Source organism: Aethalodelphis obliquidens, unplaced genomic scaffold (assembly GCF_003676395.1).
Source record: "Aethalodelphis obliquidens isolate GAN/ISIS:26980383/991018 unplaced genomic scaffold, ASM367639v1 scaffold14, whole genome shotgun sequence".
Lineage (NCBI taxonomy): Eukaryota > Metazoa > Chordata > Mammalia > Artiodactyla > Delphinidae > Aethalodelphis > Aethalodelphis obliquidens.
The window spans coordinates 8,260,102-8,280,536 of NW_020837958.1; positions in this window are offsets into that span (position 1 = coordinate 8,260,102).

Sequence of the window (20,435 nt, forward strand, 5' to 3'; positions counted from 1 at the left end):
AGGCCAGTTAGCGTTTGAAATCAGATAATCTGGCTTAACAGTTACAGCCCCGGGAAGACATCTATTAAAAATCATCAATAAACACGTACTAAATTAGTTGCAGTTCTGGTAAGAATGATGAAGGGAAAGTACATGATATCAGGACAACGTAGAAAAAGTCAAAAGATGGATCAAAACCATTGGGCATGTTGATGGGTGCCATTGTAAGTTCTGTGGAGGGGGAGTAATAATTTACATTTGCATGTTTACAAAATCACTCTGACTGCTGAGTAGAAAACGGTTTGAAGTGTGAGCATGTACAGATGTTCAGAGACCAGTTAGCTGGATATTACACAAGTAAATCTGGAATGGCCTGGGTGTCAGCTATGGCCAGGGGAATGGAGAGAAATACAAAAATGTGACGGATATTTGGGAGGTAGATTGAAGAAACAGTGATGATTGATTTAGTATTGGAAATGAGAGGGGAAAACTAGTGCACGGTGATGTCCAGATTTCCGATTTGAGAAAGTAATTAGATGTCGATGCCATTAATTCCATACTCATGGACTATAGTTGCATCCTTTGGATATAGCAGTGATAGGGTAATAGTCAAGAAGTAGAATCGTACTTAGAATTTTGTCACCAATTCCCTGCCGGAAAAACTGCATGCTACATTTTTCTGAACAAACAGTGTTAGTGAGTTCCACAATATTGATCAAAAAAGACTGATCTCTATTTCCCTAGAGACTTATTAATCTTGTTTGGTCTTATCCCATACATCACCAGGGATCAAACCTTAAGAGTAAAACTTTTTTTTTTTTTCTTTTAACTTTTAACACCTTGTGAAGTTACTCTTTCATGGGGGCTGGGATTCAGATGCTTTGAACTACATTCCTTTTGTCTTAAAAATAGATTCTGAGGCCAAAGATAAAGTCAACAGGCCTGCCACAAATCATAAAGAAAGAAATTGTAAACTCCTTTCTGTTAGAATATATAATTACTGTCATCATTAAACTAAATATTTCAGATCACTAATAAGCCAATGAAAATAAAGCTGACTTTTTATCATTTAAATTGAGGAAACATACTGTATAAAAGGTGGCCTGTAATTTTTAAAAACTAAAGTTCTGAAACATTATATAGCAATGCTTTACCATATTTATTCACCAATAAGTCCCATGACTGAAAAGTGTTTGTTTATTGGAGAAACTGTTTTTTTTTTAGGTATTAACAGCTTAATTTTACTGTTACATTATCAGTAGCACAGTAGTCTCCAACAGAATGTTAATGAATACAATGATATTTTATCAACTATGGTAATATAATTTCAGCCAAACTAATAACTTTGATATTTTATGTAACGAATGCAGACTTACTGTGGGTCTTTTGTTCTTTATAATACTGAAAATCAGGCATAATGCCTCAATGTGCATACATGATTCATTTTGACATATTGAAAAATATAATTGAAATATTACTTTACTCATTTAAGGGGAATTTGGAGTTTGATGTACAAAGATTCAGAAACTGTTGGTTTGGAGGAAAATGAATCCTTTAGTTTAAAAAGCTGAAAAACTTTTTTTTTGAGAAGTAGAGAAAAAATGAGTGGAATGTTTACATCGTGTTTGGTGTATCTTAAAAATCTCTTCTGAAGGGGAGAATTCCCCTTCCTCCAGGGTGACTTGAAAATAATGCAACAGGAGCTCAGCTTTGCATTGAGGTTCACATTGTCTAAATATTTCTCTTCTAGTGCTTACCTGCTCACTTGCATATCTGTTACCAATCAGGTACTAAGGATAAGGAACAAGGTTTAGAGTTATAATCTTTTAAATCCATGTTTTGCTAATCATTGTTGAGTTCCATAAGGAGGTGATCTTTGCTCTCCTGGAAACATTTCCAAACGTTCAGAGCCTTAGCCATCTCCAGTTCCTGGAGAATAAAGGAACGGCTATCAGCAATGCTGGCCACCCTGCATTAGGCACACTGGTGAGCACATGGCTTTGTTTGATCCTCCAGTACTGCTTATCAGTGGTAAGTAGTACTGTTATCCCCATTTTATAAATAGCTTTGAGAGGTTAAGTAACTTTCCCAGAAACACACAGCTAGTAAGAGGTAGAGCCAGAATTTGCATCTATATCTGTCAGACTCTGAAGTTAAGGCTTTTATTTTATTTTTCTTTTATTATTTTTTTACTATATGATAATAACATTTTTTTAATGCTGGAGATTTGAAAAGTCTCTATTTGTACCTCTGGTGAAAGATATCCGAATTTACACTGATTGAGGTATATGGCCCGTTAGTCCTTTTCTGTGGCCCTGGGGAAGAGTCTTCATTATTATCCTATATGTCCTCTGAGGGGAAGTCTTTTAAATACTCTGCAACCCTTCTTTTTTATAGCTTCCTTTTTCTTAACTGGGCAATCACACTTACCTCCAGTAATTGACAGCTATAAGGCAAGCTGCCATGTTTAAAGGCAACTTGGATCTCTGATGATATTCTGGGCTCTTGAAATTTCACATGGGCTTCCTCCAAAAACATAAATTTCAGTTCCTCCTGCTTTGCTGAACTTCAGAGTTGTTATTGTTTTTTAGGATTTGGACTTTGAGATAGTTAGCTCTTGAATTAAAGAACAAAAAGTGTGTGTGTTTGTATATGTTGATGTGTGTAAATATGTGATTAGAACCGTTTAGTTCTCAATGGTTCCATAAAGGAATTATTTCTTTCAAGTGTCATTGAGAAAATGCTGGTTCAACATTGCTCCCTAGCTTAAGATGCACTATTATTTTTTGTACATCTAGGAAGAGAAAATACTACTATTATAATTTTACCACACCATTGATTGAAAGGTGCTTACTAAGTTTATATATTTAAAATTTGAAAAATAATGTCAATTTTAAACCAAAGTGTAGCAATACCAATTCGTCAATATTATTTTTTGTACTATGGATACATGTTATGATATCCTGTAGTTTTTCTTCTACACCAAAGACTTGGAATTGCTGGCTGACTTCATACTGTATTGATTGGCAGAGCTTGCCTACTGGGTTGTGATAAACGGATCTCACGGCAACATGGTGAAGATTATCTGATCAGGTACATATAGCATTCTTAGAAGAATGCATGGCTCACAGAAAACGCTAAACCAACAAATCAACATTAACTCTCACCATTAAAACCACCACCACCACTACCATTAATGCTTCTGCACCACAACTTCAAGGGAGGTACACCAGTATGAAAAAGGCAAAAATTAGTTGTGGAATCTATATGTTTTCCAAAAGTCCCAACATGACTGACTTGGGCAGCCAAGTATGAGAGCCCAGGATAAAGGTAATATGGCATTTCCTTTTTTTTCTCTCCAAGTGTGCATCAGTATTCGAGAAGAGTTGAAAACTAAGAATGGATCTGTCATTCTTGTTCTTGAGCATTGGATAGATACCTTGATTTACTTCTGTGTATATGGAAATAGCCAACTCTTGCACTTCATCAGCTGGAAAATTAAAGAAAAAGTATCTTTTCTAGTCTTGTGAGCTAAAGTTTGGGAAATTATACATGCAGATAAAATGCCTGAGTTGATCTCAGGTTATATTAGGACTTTATCTTCTAACTACTATTTGAAGTATGCTAAGCATTTTGACATGGAATTCTAAATATCCTTTTGAAAAATTAGGTTTCAACCACCTAAGTTAGTATTAATACAGAGGATAAATTTGTTTTAATTTTTCAGCTAGAATTACAAGATTTGATTTTAGAGTGTATAACATTTAGATGGAAGAAGGCCGGAAGTATCAACAGTGACATTTAAGGGTTTATATTTGCCAGACAATGTGTTTAGCATTAATACATAGTATCTTTAATTCTCACAACTTTAAGAGACAGGAACTATTTATGTTTCCAAGATATAGCCAAGGACACAGGATCAGAGAGATTAAGTAATTTGCCCAAGATCACACAGCTAGTAATAGGAAGAGCTGGTGTGTTTAAAACCAGATCTCTCTGATTCCAAAGTTCTTTTTCTTAGTCACTACACCAGATCATGTATGCTTTTAGTTCACATTTTAGAAGAAGAGGTTAATTCTCTCATTGCTGTTAACTGGTTCTACTACTGTTTCTTTTTGGGAGAAGATCTCTTGATAGTGTTCTTTCCTTGACAACCCACGGATTCCCTACAGGCATTAGCTCACATCAAACCCTGTGTTTTCTTTGGAAAATATTATTCAACAAATATCAATTAATATGTGAGATACTGCATTGCATACTCGAGAGGTCTGCACAAAGATATGGGCTCATAACTCAGGAGTTTACAACCTTGCAAACATCAAAAATACATGAGAGGGCTTCCCTGGTGGCGCAGTGGTTAAGAACCCACCTGCCAGTGCAGGGGACACGGGTTCAAGCCCTGGTCCAGGAAGATCCCACATGCTGCGGAGCAACTAAGCCCATGCGCCACAACTACTGAGCCTGTGCTCTAGAGCCCGCAAGCCACAACTATTGAGCCTGCGTGCCACAACTACTGAAGCCCGCGCCTAGAGCCTGTGCTCCGCAACAAGGGAAGCCACTGCAATAAGTCCGCACACCGCAGTGAAGAGCAGCAACTAGAGAAAGCCCGTGCGCAGCAACGAGGACCCAATACAGCCAAAAATAAATAAATAAAATAAATAAATTTATTAAAAAAACCCCAAAACACATGAGAGTAAGGCGCCTTGCAAACTTAGACATTCTCTACAGATTCACCCAATGAAAGTACGTATTTTGTTCTCTCACACTTTTCCCCTGGAATACACCACACACCTTCCAAAGCTGGATGGTTCATGATCTTTTGCCATCTTGTCACAACAGGCAAATAGGAAAAATATGTCTTTTATCTCTGCTTCAATTTGGACTGACCAAATTTTGGTTTTCTAAGGGTCTCTACACTGTCCATTTTGCCTGTCCTACCAATGCTTTTGACACCTATGGTATAAGCATTTCTTAGTAAGGAGGATATAATATATAATAATGAGACCACAAAAGGTCTCATTTTACCATCATGGATGTCCTGGAATAAATCAGGAATGTGATTAGAAAGTGTGTGTCTTCCTCCATAGCTGTATCATTTATAGTGAACCTGAGGATGCAGGAGGATTCCCTAGTAGTGTATGTCAATGGGAAACACAATTCTGGGCAGGCTGATGAATGTGGGTAGGTTGAAGAAGTGAGTCAGTGTTCTGTGCTGTGTTCTTAATCACATTTTACCCTATAAGCTTAGTTTTTGATAAGAAAACTGCTCAATCCCCTCAATAAATAATGACCTGCTTACCAGATAGTGGAGGATAAGTTGCATTTGACATCTTTCTATAAAATATTGATATTTATCCTCCTAACCTCCTTGCAATTATGAGTTGAACAATAAGGTGACTAGTAGAATCAGATTAATAACACTTTGAGGATTAACTAGGGTTTCTTTGTCAGATTTTGTCAAATCTTCAAGATTTTCTTCATGCACAGCTAAATAGCTGTTGTGTTTGAAATTTGCTTAGAAATGTTTTCTTTATGTCTTGTACAATCTGGTGAAAAAAAAAAAGGTGCCCTAACATCAGTAGGCCAGTGTGACTTTCCTCTAGTGCTTTGTTCCATTACGATGCTCTGAGACATGGGGTGTGGGCATTTCATATTCTAAAGGGAAAACATATAATTCAGCAGCCAAACCACTCATTGGTGAAAAGGGATTTTACATTTTGTTCAAACATATTATCACTATAATAAACACCTAACTTAGCTATATTTTGAGACCTCTGGTTCAAGGAGAAGACCTAATGGGAGAAGTGGGTGGAAGAAATCAGCAGTAGGTCAAAGGGGAAGGAAAAAAAGAGAAGAAACCATATTAGAATATGAAAAGCAAAGAAGAAAGAAAGCACAAAAGATTGGCAGGGAAGGAGTATATAAAGCAACAGGTAAGAGCAAAAACTTTGCAGCAAATTCACCTGCATTGACTTGCTGGCTGTCTCACTTGTTAGTTATGTGACCTTGGACAAATTATTTCACCATATTTCCTTTATTGAAAATGGTAGTGGTGATCCCTGTCTGTTCTCCATGTCATTGTGAGAATTCAGTGGCATTTTACATAAAACACTTAGCTCAGTGCCTGCCACACATTTACTGTCAATAAGCAGGAACCCTCTAGAAGATTTTACTTACTCTAGGGGAAAAAAAATGGGGAGGCAAGGGAGTTGCAGATAGAATTGGAAGTGGTAGATTTGCCAGACACTGCAGTTTCTACTGTCATTCAGGGTCAGCCACACCAAATGCAGCTAACCCCTGAGCCAGTCTCTAATTTCATGTTAATGTTGTTCCAACTCAATATTTAGAAGCCAAGCAAATGGTCTGACCCACCAGCCAACATCCATATGCACCGTGTCTCCGAGATGAGTCTCCATTGGAGCTGATTCCACTGTGTGCATTTATCTGAGTTCATGCAGTCTTGTGGCATTTCATTCTTCATGGTCTTCCTGGGAGCTGATTTCAGATGCACACATCAATCAGAGCCTAATAAGCTCAAAGCCAGCAGCTTCTCAGGGTATGAGACAAGCAACCATTGAAACCAGTTCAATCAAGGTGGCCCTTGGGTTCACAGACCCCCACCTGAGTGCCTTTTGAATGCAATAAGCACTGATGAAGCAGCTACCCATAGGGAGACCCTTACTGTACAGTATAAATATATCTATCCCAGAGCAGCCATAAATAACACTCTTTGGTTTTTATGCATAATTAACACTGAATAGTAGCTAGTAGCTTGGCTGAATTGTAATGACACATTCTCAGGCTACTTTTGTGTGCCTTAGCTTCAGAATAAAAGAATGTAAAACTATGAACCTATAGCCTGTAGAGTGTGTGTATGTGTGTGTGTGTGTGTGTGTGTGTGTGTGTGTGTGTGTGTGTGTGTGTGTGAAAATTTTTCCATTTTGTTTGTTTATTGATTTATTTTATTCTTCATAGGACTGTTAAATGCAACTTTATTTCTAGGAAAAACACTGGGAATCACAATGGTGAATGCCCTTTGGCTCTCCTTATTTTAAGCTGAGGTTTCCCAGCAATAGGTAGATAATAAGGTGAACCAAAACCAAGGTTGTTCTCCTTATCCTGTGGGACCTGGTGAAAGAGAGGGCCAGAAGCTTAGCAGGCAGAAATAACTCCTCAAATAAACATGAATTTTGAAGGCAGCAAATAATCTTGATGCTTGGATGTGCTGGTATGAGGTTAAGGCTGCTGGGTGAGGATTTTCTGCTGCATTCTTCTGGGACCTTTTCATTCAGTGCCTTCTTGTCTATGTAAAATAAAAACAATTCTCTCTTGTCTTTGATATTTCCATGGAGGGGTCCATTGACTTCATTAAAATAATGCAGTTTTAAGTGCAGTCTACTTCATATGGGATTCCTCACATGCATTCCCACTCAAGGATCACTTGCTTGCTTGCTGTTTGAGACACATTTGAATTAATGATACATTGGATGTGTAATTACAGCTTCTCATTTAGAAAACTTGATTGATAGATGCAATAACTCAGATGTAATAATGTTTCTTTCCTGTGATTCCATATAAGCTCAGGGTCTGACAATTTGGCCATTGTTTTCATATTAGGAGACAACTGCAACCATCAGAAATGTACCTGTGTCCAAAGTAACTAGAAGAGGACTCAATGATTGCCTTATAGACATTGTAAAGAATCTGTTGTTAAGATGAAACAATGCAGGACTGCAAGAAGGTATCAAATTTTTGCCCAGACAAGCAACTAAAATGTAAATTTTAGGGGAATTTGACCATGCCAAAAAAAAAAAAAAAGAATTAGCAGGAATGCCTATGAAGATACAAGTACCTCTAACTGCATAATCGCTTCTTGAATCCAAAGCTCAAATAAGAGCGGACAGTGAGCCGTTTCTGTGTTAGCCTTAATTGGAGATGGTGATCATTTCCTAGAAATTTGGAGAGCAAGGTATTGTAAGAGAACTAAGATGTTTCGGTTGACATCCCATGCCTACAACTGAGTAGCCTTGCACTAATCACTTACTCAATGTCTTCCTGAGTTTCTCCACCCAGAAAAAAGCAGTAGAAATAGCAGAACATGTCCCTTAGAAAATGCCTTTGAAATGCTGTTTATAAATGCTTCAGAGTAGCATTTACGGACGTGAATTCACCCTTCAAACTAACTTCTGGATTCGTTTTTGGATATGGGGTTAACAAAACAGGAAGTTATAAACTCTGGACACCAGAAGTCACCATGACTCCCACTATGAGTCCCATTATGTGATGATGGTGGTAATGATGACCAGGTCAATACCTTAAAAGGAAGTGGACACAAACCCCATCCCATCTGGGGGTGGTGGGAGGAGAGTGACCTATTCAATATCTCTACAGCTTCGAATAGAGGAGGAAATTGCATTTTCCTCATCACCTAGGTCTGAGCTCTCCCACTGTCTTTGTTCAGTTTAAGAACTCACTGATAGAGACATGGCATCTCTTTTCTGATCTTACAGACCCAGATATTGCAACATACCGTTTTGCTCTCGTGTTCCACATAAACCACACACATAAGACATGTAATTTTTATATATATATATATTTATTTATTTTAGCAGACATCCTTGAAGGTTTTTTAATCTATTTTGAGCAAACATTTTAGCAACACAATTTAAATTAAACATGTCTATTCCTTCAAATCCTTGCACCTTATTTCTCCCCAAACTCTGGACTTTTGTGTTAATGTTGTTTGTGTTAGATATAGATAAAAGAGAGAGAGAGAGAGAGAGAAAATGAGTGGCCCATGATAGAGGTTTAATAAAGGCTGGCTGTTGTTATTATCTAGAAGTGTGTATATATTATTTATTCATATTCTGATAAACTTATGATATTTTCTCATTGGAAATTAAAGTTGTTGAAAATCCGTTGAAGAAATTTATGAGCACCATTGGTCATTGTTAGTCTCACCTTCACTGCTGGAATTGATTCTCTCAAGGAGGAAGTTTGTTTCTTCTCTCAAGGAGAACAGCTTGCGGCAAAATGACTCAGCTTAAACACTTCCTACAAACTGGCTTCCCCTTGGCTTCAGTGAGAATTGGTGGTGGTGGGAGGAGTTGGGAGGAGACTCCAATACTGAAGCACTCAGCACAATTGTCTTCTCCAAGGCCTGACTTGGATTTCCAGGACTATTGAAGCCCATTTCAGGAATTGGCTCCCATTATGTCTTTTTGTTTGTTGGTTTAATTTGTGGAAAACCATGCCTGAAACAAGCTTAACCTGCTAGGTAGTGAGCTTGAAATATTGCTACTCCATAATGAAGGCCATTGCTCATGGACAAGCAGAGGGTTGTTAAATTGCAGAGTTTTCAAGGACTTTCTATGAACCCCAGCTATAATTCCAAACTGGTATTTCACTAAGTCAGAGAGGACTTAAAATGGCCTATTTCCCCCGTTCTTTCTGGCAATTTGCTGTAAGTGCTGATTATTTTGTCAAGCCTTTTGAGCTCCATGCTCTGCCTATAATATCTGCAGCCTCTGATGGACTGTGGTTAGGGCAGTAAGTGTTGGAAATGAAATGTCTTGTTTGTTTAAGAAAAGAGTTGAAAGTGAAACAGTGTTTGCTCTGCTTTGGGGAAGACTGAGTAAATGCTAATGAGAGGTAATTGGGAGTCTTTATTTTAATATGAAAAATCAAGCACAGACAATGCCTACATGCCCAGAATGGCAAGGCAAATGATTTCATTATAGAATAAAGAGCACCCTTAAGATGAAACGGTCTCTGTTTATATTTTATTCAGGAGGTTTAAGAAGTCACATATAAAATGTAAATTTATCATCCTTTATGCCTATGTAGTTAGTAAATTTACTTTTAGTACTTCAGAATCCTTAATTTTGTGAAGTTTCTTTTTAAAATGTAAACAATACATTTTTAAGAAATTTAACTGAGGGCAAAGAAAATCTTGACAATTAGTTATTAATGCTTAGGACAGCTAATCTAAAATGGTCTAGTAATATTTTAAACATAAATTTATTTCAAAGTTATGTCTGAAGTAGTATTTTTTAATAATATCAAGTCCAAGGAGAGAGGTCATCACATATCCTGCAAAACTTTAATTACCAAAACAATGCAAAGCACCATGGGTCTCACTTACTATGTATACATATTGGAGGCAGGACTATTTAATTACATTTAATAAACATTCTTGAGACCCTTGTTGTATGCTTAATACTATACCAGTAGGCACTGAGGGGAAACGATAGAGGAAGAGAAGGAAATGAGAATTACAAAATCGATATCACACGATCCACGTTTTACTTAAAGATCTAGAAGCTACCAATCTACTTTTGGACAGCTAAAACATATTCACCATAGAACTAAGCACCAACAATTATATAATCAGAGCACTGAACAAAAGCAATAGCAATCCTAATAAAAATTACTAGAACCATTACAATATGTTTGATATCTATTCAATAAAAGCTACAGGAAACATCGGACTTCACATTGAGCATGCAGGATGATGAGGGTTATTTGATAGAACGGGATATAAAAAAGAATTGAGGCTGGTAAGTTAGGGAGACTTGGGAAAAAATGCACAAAGATCAGGGAAAATTGTACAGTGAGCACTTCCAAGCCACAGCATTTGTACAAACTAAGCAAAGAGGAAGCATGAGGAATAAATAGACATCCTCAACAGGACTCTGTTCCTCTAAGCCTTGCTACTCCATTGTACTCTGAAACATATGAGCATGCCAGGAAAAATCATGTGTGAACCAACATTATTTATGCCTTATATTGTTATTATTTCCTATTTATCAAACACAAATGGGCTACTTTACATTTCAAAGACACACATTGTATCAGAACAGATGGAATGTAGGAATTTAGTGAAGGCTTAGTAGGGAAGAGTGATTTTGTCCTAAGCCAGAAAAATGGAGTTTGGATAAATAGATTAATCTTGTATATCAAGGACTAATGACGTTATTCAATACTAAACTATAACATTGTCAATATGCATAACAAGAATTATGTTACAGCATGTTAGGTACCTATCTGGGTGAATTGGTGAAGAAATAAAATAGTTTTAAGTGGTTAGAGCAGCTGAAAGTTATGAATCACTTTTTTTCCCCCAGAGTATTATTTTTTTTTTTTTTTCAGTACGCGGGCCTCTCACTGCTGTGGCCTCTCCTGTTGCGGAGCACGGGCTCCAGACGCGTAGGCTCAGCAGCCATGGCTCACGGGCCCAGCCGCTCCGTGGCATGTGGAATCTTCCCGGACCGGGGCACGAACCCGTGTCCCCTGCATTGGCAGGCGGACTCTCAACCACTGCGCCACCAGGGAAGCCCCCCCAGAGCATTCTTTAGGGATGTAGAGTAAGCATGGGTTTTAAAAATCAGACCCATTTGGATATAAATCAGAGATATGTTCTTTTTAACCATGTGATATTGAGTGTCATCTTTGATTGGCCCATCTCCTCATTACCCACCTCCAGTCCATCATAAGACCTGCCAGTTCTATCTCCAAACCACACCCAATCCCCACAGCCATGAGTCTTGTTCAAGGCAGCAGAGCCTCTTTCACCACTTACTCTCATGTGATTGATCCTCCCAGATCATTCTCTACATGGCAGCCAGAATCATCTTTCAAAATGTAATTCTGATCATGTCATTCCTGTGCACAGAGTCCTTCAGTGGTCCTTAGCAAGGTTAAAAAAAAAATCAAGCTCCTTATCTTGACTTTCAAAGCTGTTTCTTGCCTAATTCTCTGACTTCACTGGATACCACTCTCTATTTTATTTACTCCTCTGGGCCACCCTGGCCATCCTTCTGTTTCTCAGACGTACCAAGGTTACCCTTTCCTCAGGATCTTTCCCTTAGCTTTTCTTATTAATTGGGATATTTATCCCCAGCTCCTCAAAGTGGCAGCTCCTATCACTTTTTAACTTGCTTCTTCAAAGTGGCCATCCCAGACTCAGCTGTCTCTCATGCCTGCTCTCTGAGCTATAACATTCTTTCCATCACTCTGTGTCATATCACTTGATTTGCTCCTTAGCACTTATTAAATAAGAATCTTTTTTTTTTTTTTTATTTACTTGATGATTCTGTGTCTTCTCCTCTCTCCACAAGATTCTTAGCTCATTTAGGGCAAGGATCGTATTTATTTTGTTTACTATTATATCTCCAGCACAGAAAACAATATTTGGCAATAACATTTACTGAATAAATAAGAAAGGTGTAGTTTCTCTCGTATGAAATTGGAAAATAATGCCTCTTTGCAGGACCGTTGAGATTTTGTGCCTGGCATGTTCCATGACATGCAGTACAGATGCTGCTCACCAAGAATTAAGTCCCTTTCTCTGACTTCTTATATTTGAAAATATATTCTGCTTTAAACTACTGTTGTGGGTTGTATATTAGTTTTCTTGGGAGGGGGGGTCAAAACAAATTACCACAAACCGGCTGGCTTAAAATAACAAATTTATTAACTCATAGTTCTGGACGCTAGACATCTAAGATCAAGGTGTCAGCAGGTCCTTGCTCCCTGTCTGAACACTCTAGGGAAGGATTTGTTCTTGCCTTTTTCCAACTTCTGGTGGTTGCCAACAATCCTTAGAGGGAGTCATTGGTTTGTAGCAGCATAACTCTAATCCCTGCCTGCATCTTCACATGCCTGTGTTCTGTGTGTGTGTGTGTGTGTGTGTGTGTGTGTGTGTGTGTGTGTGTGTTCTCGTGAGAGCACTAGTCATTGGATTATGGCTCCCTTGAATCTCATCTTAACCAGTTGCATATGCAGAGGCCATGTTCTTAAACCATGTCCCATTCTGAGGTTCTGGGTGCGTATGATTTTTTGAGGACATTATTCAGCTCATTACTGGTTGTTTTCCATAATATTATAAATTCCTTGAGGACAGGGACCATGGATTCCTGCTTATCTCTGTACGGCCACAGTAACTAGCAAAGTTATTTCCTGGATTTGATGCAATAGATTTTTATTGATTATTTTGGGAGAAGTTTTGGTGGTCAAGCAATAGAAGAAAGAAAGAGTACATTTGTATTAATATATGTAATGGAAACGTTTGCCCTATGAAGGAGAAGACAGTAAGCCAAGCAGAGCAACTAGTCACGTGGCAGGTTAATTCTTCACCCCCTTAAACAACTGTGTTATTCAAAATTTAATTCCTATGCAATACTCTTAAAGCACCAGGAGAAAATATTAATTCGAAGAAGGTATCCTGAGTCAAATTTGGGGTATTTCCAATCACTTTGGAAAAGTAAAACATGCTTCTCCTTCTATATTATTATTTAAAGTATATACACCTTTTTATTATCAATCTTGATTTTATTTTCATAGAGTTATAGACTCTTTGGGTCTGAAAGTACCTTTATGACAACTTACAAAACTCTCCTTCACTTATCTGATGTTTGAATCCCCCTATATCATCCTAGGTCTTTGTCTAGCCTAAGAGTAGCTGTGGTTTCTCGCTAGAATATAAGTATCTATATGACGGAGATTATGTCTCTCTTATCATCCATATTATCTCCAGCACCTAGGAGAGTGAGAGGCATAGGGCAGACGTACGACAAACGAGAAATATCCGTTAAATGAGTAAATACATGCACATCAAATCATAGATTTCAGCAGGGTTGTCAGGGAATGGACAGATGCTATGTCAAGTAACTTAGAGAATGGTTCCAGGCTTCACTGTTAATACCTTTTCTTTTGCTTTGGTCACCCACACGGATGTAATGCAAAACTGCAGATTGCAGGAGGGCTTGACTCTAACCCAAATTCTAAAACACCCATCCAATAGGCAAAACTAAACTTTTATTCATGCTATATATTTGCAGTCTTCCCATCTACAATAGCCCCTACCTAAGGTGATTCACAGGACAGTCTCTTAGTCCCGTGCCTGCAGTGGCTGGCTGGAGTAGTGAGAAACAATTGAGAAGGGTGAACTTATGCTAAAGAGGTTAGAGACCAGTTGGATTCCCAAAGCAAGGCCTAGACTAAAACACATTACCTGTGTGCTGACGGCACGTGGAAGGTCTAGCAGTGAAAATAGGAAGCCTTCCCTTTGGGAGGCTACCTACACTGACTGATTTTTTGGTAAATGAAAAAAATCCTCAATTCCTATGTGTTTCCCTCACACTTGAGAGTATGCGACTTCTTTTTCCAGCATGTTCCCATGATATCTCATGCTTCTCTTTTTACAGCGCTCATCGCACTTGTGATTATATTTTTAAGGTCTGCATTCCTTCTGACTTGTACACTCCATGGGACAAGAACCGTGTCGGTCTGTCCACTGCCAGATCCCTAGTGCCTAGCATAGTGCCTGGCCTGTAGCAGGTAACTGCTTGTTTCATGGAATTAAATTTAACAGAGTCATGTGTTTGATTCCAAAAAGCAGGTTTCTTCTCCCAGATGAATCAATCAATTGAAAAGACAAGTTGCTTTCCAAATTACAATAAAAACCACCAACTCCAAATTCACTTTTCTGTAGCTTTTCAGTCTTCTTCCAAGTATGTTTTATATTGCTGTTTTTTATCCATCTTGCCAGATAAATAAAGTCACCCTGAATCATGTGCTTGCTATCTCTGGGAAGCCATATAGTTCAACTCCTCCATTTATATATTACAAAATGGCCTTGATTAAAACAATAAATGTTAAAAAAAAAAAACAGTAGAGGGTCATCGTATCTATTAGAAAGTAAAGAAGAAGAGACATAGATGATTTGATGGTAGATGGTTGGTTATAAGTTAAAAGCCCAGGCTACTCAGACCTTTGGACTGGAAATGACACAGTTTCTCTGTGTTATATTTTAATCAGCAACTGTGGCATTTTAGGCTAGTGTGGAGTTTTGAAAAATAGCTACCTTTGAGTATCTCCAGCAATACCACTCATTGTTTAGCTGTTTTAAAAACCTCTGACTTATTTGCTAAGGAGCCAGTTAAAAAACCAACCAACCAACCAACCAGCCAACCAACAAACGAACATTTCTTGAGAACTCCCTTCTCTGAATGTCTTCTGTCTGATAGGGAGCAAGTTTTATGCTCTCTGTTCAGTTTCCTACCCTTGCTTCCATGTTGTTGTAAGTTGTCCAGTGAATGTTTATCATTTTAAATTAAATCTCTTTCTCAGCAGAGAAGTGCTGTATTGTTCACCTCAAAAATATAGGAAATAATTAACCTTCCTTTCCTATGGCAACCAAAAGTCTGTGTGAGGGAATGGGTAACCAGAGGGTGAATGATAGTTGGTATAGGGATTCCAAAGCAAACGAGGATCCAAAAATGCACAGGAAAAGATTTGAGTCAGACCTGTGATTCAGAGCGGGATTAGCAACTCATACTTGGTATCACACATTTTTGTCTGATGCCTGTTCCGATCTTAACTAATGGATAGTTCCAGTCACACTAATACATGACTCACTGAACAGTGCAAGAGACTTAACATGACAACTAAGTTCTATAATTCCCTAACATTGGGATTACTAAAGCATTTCCCATTAGAGGAGACAAGTAGAAATTATTGTGCTAAAACCATTTCAGTTAAAAAACACTAAATATTCTTTTGAGCCCATATAATTAAGACTACAAAGACTTTTAACATTTTAAATAGGAAAAACATGAAAAGAGATATAACTCCTTTAAAATCACCTCAACATGGGCCTGTACGAAGTTGCATAACTCAATACTTTCTAGTCTAGAACTATTTTGGGGCTCTCCAATTGAGAATAGTCCATTCATTTGTATCTATATTAGTTATCTATTGCTGTGTTACAATATTACCACAAAGTTAGCAGTTTACAAAACATACATTTATTATCTCACCGTTTCTCTGGGTCAGGACTCCAAGCACGGCTTAGCTGCATCTTCTGTTTCAGGGTTTCGCAAGGACGCAAGCAAAGGTGTCGGCCAGGTCTGGAGTTTCATCTGTCTGTGACCGGGGAAGGATCCTCTTCCAAGCTCACATGGTTATTAACAACCTGTAGGGCAGCAGGTCTCAGTTACTTGCTGTCAGGCAGAGACTGCTCTCAGTTCCTTGCCATGTGGGTGCTTCAGCATGGCTGCTTGTTCGATCAAAGTCAGCAAGGGATAGTTTTCCAGCAAGAGGAGTATTTAATCTTATGTAACAGAATCAGGGAATGACATCCCTTCACCTTTGCCATAATATATGGATTCAGAGCAAGCCCTGAGTCCTGCCCACACTCAAGGAGAGGGGGTAACACAGGGCATGAGTTCTAAGAGGCAGGGATAATTGGTAGTCATCTTATAGTTTTCTGCCATACTTGTCCATGAAATGAGAATCAGTGTCTCTTGCCTGGTTGATGGCTTTGAACCGATAGAGCTAAGAAACATACTGTTTGATTTTTCAGAAGCACAAATTTTCAATTCCAAATGTGTGTTTTAGTTTCAATTATAAATCTAATCTAGAATTAGATTTAAGGATTGGTGCAATTTGGTTGAGAAGAGAGGAATAAAAAAGAAATTGGGGAACTGATAAAGGACTTTCAACTTTTATGTCACCAAAAATATATGAAAGAAAAAAAAGTTAATATGATTATCATTTTTAAAAATGGAATGATTAAATACCAAAAGAGAACAAAAATCTCAGAATAAAGAATATTCCTTTTATTACATGAATTTAGTTTTTGTTTAAAAATTCTAGACTTTTGTTTTTATTTCTTTACTACAGACCAGTAAAAAGGTAGTCACCAGCACTCACCAGTTCTCAGATTTGCATTCGGGAACTATTGTAGCATAGAGATGAGATTCTTTTTTAATAATTTAAGATGTATAGCTTGCTTAACTCCTAAAGAAGTTAACCAGATTTACAACTTAAATATGGAGCAAAATGAAACTTTTAAATATGAAAGGGAACAGAGACTATTAAAGGAAGCAGATGGAAGAGACAATACCAGATGCCAAAAAGAAATGAGCAGAAAGTAGGGCACCAAATTTGGCTCTAAGGTCTTTGGCCATCAAGTTTTTATGCAGATGACAAGTTTGGATAAGAGAATGTGTGACTCTAACTGAGGAGAGATTATTTTTTTCCTTGGAATTGAACTCAATCAGAATTTAGCCCATGAGTTCTTCTGTTAAGGAGTCTTATCTTTCTTAGAGTTTTCTAGAATTTTGAGCAATGTCTTTTAAAGAGAGTTGTTAATATTTACAGAGGAAGTAATACTTCTTCAGACTTCTCCCTTATCCTTCTTTATCTCCTTTTAATCATTGTAACCATTGTATCACTCATGGTGGGTAAGGTGGATACAAAGGAGATAGGATGGCTTGGTACTCAAATACAGTGTTTTATCCCAGGATTATGTTACCTAATACAAAGCAGAACCTAGAGGATTTAATACAAGGTGTTAGAGATAGGAAGATTGAGTGGTTTGGGTGATTATTATTTCCTGTCTCTATGAAATCTGATAATGTTTAAAAAAATAAACTTTTTTTAGGTACAATTAACATATGATAATCTTTTAAAGGTGAACTCACTCTTCTTTGTTTGCTCTTAATAATTATATTGGATGCTAGGGCATGCTATATGCTATTGGCCTAAGGCGAAGAAAGAGGAGAAAAATTCAGTAATGGAGAGGCCAGTGAACAAGAAGGACAAGGTGGAATTTAACAAAGAGGCCCAGGCAGGCAGGAGAAACACAACTAGAAAAGCTCTCCTGTGAGAAAAGCAGAGGGAGAATCACAGGATCATAGCATTTCAAAGCCATCCACTGGAAAAGCAAAAACAGGAGAATGAAATTCAGACAATCTCTGAAGAGCGTAGCTTGAGAAAGGTCTCACAGGGGTCAGTTTTAAAAAAAAAAATAGGCCATTAGAATGTAATTGATTTTTTTTTTTTTTTATTGCCCTGAGACTCTTGCAGGGGCTGAGTTCCAGGTATGCCTTTGGTAAATTGAATTCTTCATGATAAGAATAATTGAGTAAAGCATGTGATTGCTACAGCAATTCAGAAGTTAGAGGAAAAGTGGAATTACCTTTGTTCTGTTTCTGTGAGAGTAGAAATCAAATTTGGTTAGGCTAATAAAAAATGTTTAAAGTATTTGTTATTGTATTCATTGTTCACTTCTTTGCAGTTCAAATATGCAGAGAAGTACAAGTAAGGAATGGAAGATGATCTAGATCAGTAAAATCATCAGCAATTTACATGTTAAATGTCCCAACAGATCTTTATGCAGTATAACTAGAGAGAGCTTTTGGAATGGAGGACACAGATTTTTATTAAGAGCTTGTAAAACCATGGTATCAAACTTCAGGATGCAAAATATTGTGTAAGAAGTTCGAGATTTTTTTTTTTAATTAAAAAAAAAAAAGAGTCTCAGAGATTCCAACTCATTCAGCTTGAGAAGCTCTAGAACGTAAATTTATTACAAACTCCCAGGGCTTGTCTAATGCTGGCAGTCAAAAGATCACATCCTGAGAGACACTGTCTTAGAGGAAATACAGCCTTAATTTAGTCTGGAGGTAATTCTTTGTTTTCAGGCTTCTCAGTAACTAGGGAATCTATAATTCGTTTTAAGAATCACCATTTATTAAGAGCTACTATACTTGGTATTGCTTATATATTTACATGTAATTGACCTCACTACAACTGTTCAAGAAATATAATAGTATATCCAATTTACAGATAAGTACACTTAAGCTGAGAAAAGTTAAGTCAATTTTTCATGGTCACAGAGCTATAAAGTGATGAAATTGTGATTCAAATTCAGTTCTGAGTGTTTCTAAACACTGCATTCTTCCCCTCTGTGCCATGATGCTTCCCAGAATGCCTCCTTGATGTTAACTGCTAATACTAGTGCATTTGGAGTTATTATCAGAGGAGATGGTAAAAATGAACCCATAGGGTTTCCCCTGGTGGTGCAGTGGTTGAGAATCCACCTGCCAGTGCAAGGGACATGGGTTCGAACCCTGGTCCGGGAAGATCCCATGTGCCATGGAGCAACTAAGCCCGTGTGCCACAACTACTGAGCCTGCACTCTAGAGCCCGCGAGGCACAATTACTGAGCCCACATGCCACAACTACTGAAGCCCGCGCACCTAGAGCCCGTGCACCGCAACAAGAGAAGCCACTGCAATGAGAAGCCCCTGCTCTCCACAACTGGAGAAAAGCCCCACGTGCAGCAACAAAGACCCAACGCAGCCAAAAAAAAATGAACCTATAAATTAACATTTTCCTCCAGATCAGTGGAATTTTCTTCCATATCCTTTAGAACCTTCCATAATGTATTTCTAGCCACTCTGTCCTGGAAAGCCACCATCCAAATCATTGGATTCACAATCTTTATGCCTGGGATACCACTCAGAGCCACATAAGCATTATGCCAATGCCCAGGGCAGGGTATTTTCCCATTTTAGTAAATGACGCAGAAATTCTGTTACTTCTAAATGCAAAATTCATCTTAAACCTGTACATTTCTTCTTGGCTTCACTTCCACTTGGTCCAAGCCACCGTTACCTCTCATCTGAACGCAATAACATCCTATTAGCCATTCTCTGATTCCGTCTTTGCTTCTATCCAATCCATTTGTAACACTGCAGCATACTGACTTAACTGAGTTAACTTTCCAAAGCTTAAATTTACTCAGGGTGTGTCACTACTTCAATCCCTTCAGTGGATCTCCATTGTTCTTAGCATAAAACATACTCTTTACAATGGCCTACCAAGCCCTGCATAATCTAGCACCTAACTCTTGAAACTCATTACAGATCAGTCTCCCCATTGTTTGCAATGCTTCAGTCACTCCCCCTTCTTTCTTTATGATCCAGCAAGCCAAGCACACTCCTGTTTTCAAGGCTTTAGACTTATTTTCTCTCCCAAGAGCACTCTTCTCCCACCAGGGTCCTTGCTCGCAACACAAGGTTCACTGCAATATCCATGGCACCTAGTACAAGATCTATCAGATAGAAGAAACTCAATCAGTGTGTATAGTATAATGGAATAAGAGACCAAGATTTTAAATCCTTACAATAAATCTATAGTCATCACAAAATGATATCATAGAGCTTTCTGAGATGAATGAAAATGCAAAATATCTCCCGGTAACCTATTAACCACTATACAAGGAACACTAGACATTTTCAAAAGTACTGCTGCAAGGTGAAAAAAATAAATAAATGGAAGAGGGATCAAAACTAAACCGAAAGGCTTAGCTCCAATGTTTCCTCTCATGCACATTCCCAGGGCACTTTGCTGGGTTAACTCAAATTTCAGTTTATTCATCTACTCATTCACTTACCTTTTCTTGAATACATTTGTTCTTAATATCTACATCTTAAAAAGAAAAGGTTAAAACAAAGTATTCTGCTGCCAAGGATTTTAGCATAAGGTAGAAAAGTTATGACGGGGACAAAAATAAGTCAGGTACAAAGTTGAGAGAGGAATGTGCTGGGTGAGAGGTCTATTGATAAGATGTTTTAGAGGAAAGAGAGGAGAAAAAACTCTAG